The sequence below is a fragment of the Tamandua tetradactyla genome, chromosome 5, assembly GCF_023851605.1.
Source record: "Tamandua tetradactyla isolate mTamTet1 chromosome 5, mTamTet1.pri, whole genome shotgun sequence".
In the NCBI taxonomy this organism is placed as follows: domain Eukaryota; kingdom Metazoa; phylum Chordata; class Mammalia; order Pilosa; family Myrmecophagidae; genus Tamandua; species Tamandua tetradactyla.
The window spans coordinates 86117344-86122326 of record NC_135331.1 but is presented as its reverse complement, the minus strand read 5'-3'; the positions used below and the strand labels follow the sequence as shown (position 1 = coordinate 86122326).

At 41.6% G+C, this 4983-nt stretch overlaps 1 pseudogene; it reads left to right on the top strand.

Moving 5' to 3' along the window:
- The first annotated feature begins 291 nt into the window (after window positions 1-291).
- On the top strand, window positions 292-741 carry LOC143683203 (thioredoxin domain-containing protein 17 pseudogene; annotated as a pseudogene).
- The last annotated feature ends 4242 nt before the right edge of the window (window positions 742-4983 follow it).

Below are 4983 nucleotides of genomic sequence, written 5' to 3'. Positions count from 1 at the left end.
GTGAGAGGAGAGGGAAGGAGAAGGGAAGAAGGAGGGGAAGGGGGAGGAGGCAGAGGGGGAGAAGAAGAAAAGGAAGGGGGAAAAAAGGAAAAGGAGGGAAGAAGGAAGCCAATGCCTAATTTGAACAACAAAATTCTGCCAGGGGACTTGTAAAAATGCAGAGTGCTGGGCCCCACTCCTAAACTTTCTGATGCAGTCGTTCAGGGATGGGACCTGAATAGTACATGTCTAACCAATTCCTCATTGATGCCAACACAATGCTGCTTCTCTGAGGACTACCCTTTAAAAGCCATGGCCCAGCCCAGCACCATAGTAGCCAAACCCAAGGACTCCTCTTGCAGTCCACAGCAAAATTCCGAATTGGCCCACTATGAGCACATGCACATGTCGGGCTCCGAAGAGTTCAGCCAGGCCTTGGTGCAACACAATGGCAAAAACATTTTCACCTACTTTACTGGTTCTAAGGAAGCTGGAGGGAAAAGCTGGTGCCTGACCTGTGTATAAGTTGAACCAGTTGTACGAGAGGGGCTGAAACATGTCAGTGAAGGAAGCGTGTTCATCTACTGCCAAGTAAGAGAAAGACCTTATTGGAAAGATTCAAATAATGATGTCAGAAAAAACATGAAAGTAACCGCAGTACCTAGACTTCTAAAATATGGGACTCCTCAAAAACTGGTAGAATCTGAATGCCTTCAGGCCAGCCTTGTGAAGATGCTGTTCTCTGGGAAGATTAAGATTTGATGATGGCAATTGTAGCTTGATTTCCTGATCTTGCTATAGTATAAAGAAAACCACATAATTGCTTTGAATTCATGTTAGCAATAACTAATGATGGTTCCCAGAGGGATCTGAACAGTGAATGAAGAAGTATTTGCAAAGTCTCCTTGGGGGAATGGTGAGAAAGGGAGAAAATTCAACTTCCCCATTTGGAGAATTCCTGATATTCTTGCAAGCAATGAGGACAACAAAATCAATAGGCTGAGCCCTCAATCTTGGGGTTTGTTCCTATGAAACTTATCCCCACAAAGGATAGGCTAAACCTACTTGAAAGTAGGTGTAACATGTTTCTTGAAGATAATTGCATGATGATATGGCTGTCGCAGTGTGACTGTGTGGTTGTGTGAGCCTTGTGTCTGATGCTTCTTTTGTCTACCTTATTGATGGACAAATAAAACATATGGATTAAAAATCAATAAATAATGGGGGAACAAATGTTAAAATAAATTTAGTAGATTGAAACGCTGGTCATCGGTAAAGGGGAGGGGTATGGGGTATGATATGTATGAATTTTTTTCTGTTTTCTTTTTATCGCTTTTTCTGAATTGATGCAGATGTTCTAAAAAATTATCATGATGATGAATATGTAACTATGTGATGATATTGTGAGTCATTGATTATATAACAAGAATGGAATGATCATATGATAAGAATGTTTGTGTTTGTATGTGGTTACGTATCATAAATAAAAAATAAATATATATTTTTTTTAATTAGGCCTAAGAGTCACCCCCAGAGAACCTCTTTTTTTGCTCAGATCTGGCCTATCTCTCTCTCAGCCAACATGGCAAGTAAACTCACTGCCCTCACTCTCTCTGCATGGGACATGACTCCCAGGGATGTAAATCTCCCTGGCAACATAGGGCAGAAATCATGGGATGAGCTGGGACTCAACATCAAGGAATTGAGAAAACCCTCTTGACTAAAAAAGGAAAGAAAGAAATGAGACAAAATAAAGTGTCAGTGGCTGAGAGATTTCAAAAAGTGTTGAGAGGTTATCCTGGAGGTTATTCTTATGCATTATATAGATATCCCCTTTTTAGTTTAAGGTGTATTACAGAGGCTGGAGGGAAGTGCCTGAAACCATAGAGCTGTGTTCCAGTAGCCGTGTTTCTTGAAGATGATTATATATTGAAATAGCTTTTGCAATGTGACTCTGTGATTGTGAAAACCTTGTGTCTGATGCTCCTTTTATCTATGGTATGGACAGATGAGTAAAAACTATGGATTAAAAATAAATAAATAATAGGGGGGGAAATGTTAAATTGAGTAGATTGAAATACTAGTGACCAATGAAAGGGAGTAGTAAGGGGAATAGAAAAAAACATAGGGGGACCAAAGGTTAAAGGGGTATGGTATGTATGAGTTTTTTCTTTTTTCTTTTTATTTCTTTTTCTGGAGAGATGCTGTAGCAGGCAGGCCTCTTCCTCTCTTTGGTCTTCTGGTTCAGCTGCCTCCTCTGTGGAAAATCCCCAAGCCCTCTCTCCTGACCTTCAGGAAAGGGTGAAACAACAGGCAAGAGAGATAAGACACCTGGGATGGAGATCCTTCCACTAACAGCTCTTCTGCTTCTGTAACCCGCTTCCTGCTTTAAACTAACCAATTATTTTTCCTTTAATATTGCTGGTCATATTAAGCTTACCTTATCTCCAGCATGTAATGTGTCTATAAAAGCTAAGGTTGCCTTTTGTTCGGGGCTCAGACTTTCAGAGGCTACTCAGCTAAGCCCTATGGCCATAGAAAATAAAACCTACTACCTGAAACTTCGGAGCCTCAGCCGTTTTGTTCTGTTTCTATATAACATTCCAGGAGGCTTAAGGCCTTGTCCCTTTTTTTGCGCAACATTTCTGGGGTCTCCTCCGGGATGTGAGGCAGGTGTATCATCACCTCCCTCGCCAGCGGCTGTGGTGGCGCCTGGACCGGAGGGAGACCTGACGGAATCCAGTGCCTGCAGTGGGGCGTTTACCCGTCTCTCGGATTCCTCACCTCCCCAGATGGGGCGCCTGTCACTGCCTGAGCTGCGATGGATCCAGGACAGTTTCTGGAACCAGGTTTCTGGGAGCACCCCCCGTCTGACTGGTGAGCGCCCTGGTGGATCAGTTTCAGCCCACTCATAAAAGGCTAGGGGAGCCTGATCAACTCCCAGGACTCTCCCAGTACCGGTCTCCAGTTGGAGGACCAGGGGAAACGGAAGTCTTCAGGTCTGAATTTGGGAAGGGCAGTGCAGGGGGGGTGTTGGAGTGTGTGTGCGTGGAATTGTGTGAATGAAAAGAAGTCCTGGGCCATGCATCAGGCTGTGAATGAGTTTGGATTCTGCAAGTTCATGGCAATCCTCACAGGGCTCAGGGTGAGCAACCCCGAAAGGGGGTCCAGCCCGGGGTTTATACCAGACCACCAAAGCCAAGAGGCACCCAACTTCCCCATGGGGGAGCAGCCAGACCCAAAGGAAGCCGAAAGTTTATTCAAAACCCTCTTTTGTTTGTCTGTAAGCCCTCCCACTAATCATTGGTGCCACAGTTGTGAGGGGCAAGTCAGTAAGACATTGTAGTGATACATGATTTCTAACTTTAAGAAAGCTTTTACTAATGACTGGGAATCAAGCTGACCCCTGATGACTTAGGAAACTGTATGAATTAAAGTGAATCACTTTTAGGGAGGATAAATATATATCTATAATGGGAAATGGTTCCCCAAAACCAATAACAGGATTTCCCACAGAGACATGTTCCAAGGCCTGCTGGAAGCTGAGGTCAGCTGAGAAAATATTAATGTTTTGTCAAATGGTGAGATTTTAAAAATGTATTAAAAAATGTAAACCAAGTTATAATCATAAAGTGAATAGTGCTCCTACTCCTGGAAAAGAGAAGACCTGCGTCCAGCTCCCTTGGTACCTCTGTACCCTCATTTAATCCCTTTCTTCCAGACAAAGGGATTAAGCCAAACCCCATTATCTTTGACTCCTAATGTGTGACTCCCCTTTGGTTTAATGTTTCCTATTTTTTTAATTGAAAAGCCTTGATTGCAAATTTTATCCATACAGTTTTTTAAAAATTTTAGTATGTTCCATCAATCCTTATTTTAAAAAATGTATATTAAGATTTCAAATACTCATTAACTAAAGCATTTTAAATATTAAACATTATTCTGACAAATTTGATTTTATTAGTAATTATGTGTGGTAAAATGTTTGCTTTAAGTAATGACTTACATATGAAGGATATAAAAGATATGTTTTTACTAAAAGGAAAAGGAAGATAGTTTTATCCTAACATAAAATAAATGGCTGTTACAGAATAAAAAATATAAGACAAAGCCTGAACAAGTATAAGTTGCTGAATATTTATAAAACTGAAATTATGGTCAAAGTTTGGAAATGTTTTAGGCGAACTAAAAGGGAAGGTGTTAAAAGCTGTACCCAAACTCTTTAGCATCTACCCTCCTGTTCTAGCTGCCGGAATACAATACACCAGAATGGCTTATAAACAGAATGGCTTTTAAAAAGGGGAATTTAATAAATTGCTAGTTTACAGTCCTAAGGCTGAGAAAATGTCCCAATGAAAACAAGTCTATGGAAATGTCTAATCTAAGGCATCTAGGGAAAGATACCTTGGTTCAAGAAAGCTGATGAAGTTCAGGATCTCTCTCTCAAGTGAGAAGGCACATGGCAAACAGGGTCAGGGTTTCTCTCTCAACTGGAAAGGCATGTGGCAAACACAGAGTCATCTGCTAGCTTCCTCTCCTGGCTTCCGGCTTCATCAAGCTCCCTGGGAGGAGTTTTCCTTCTTCATCTCCAAAGGTCACTGGCTCGTGGACTCTGTGCTTCATGGTGCTGCAGCATTCTCTGCTCTCTCTGAATCTCTTTCTCCAAAATGTTTCCTCTTTTATAGGACTCCAGAAAGTTATCAAGACCCATCCAAATGGGTGGAGACATATCATCACCTAATCCATTTTAACAGCCACTCTTCATTGGGTTACATCTCCAGGGAGATGATCTAATTACAGATTCAAACATACTGTATTGAACAGGGATTATTCTGTGTTTATGAAATGGGATTTAGATTAAAACATGGCTTTTCTAGGAGACATCCATCCTTTCAAACCAGCACACCTCCCTTACCTGAGATTAAACCAGGAAACATGGTATGGGTAAAAGCCTGGAAAAGAAAGAGCTCCCTCCAGGCTTAATAAAAAGGTCCTTACCATGTT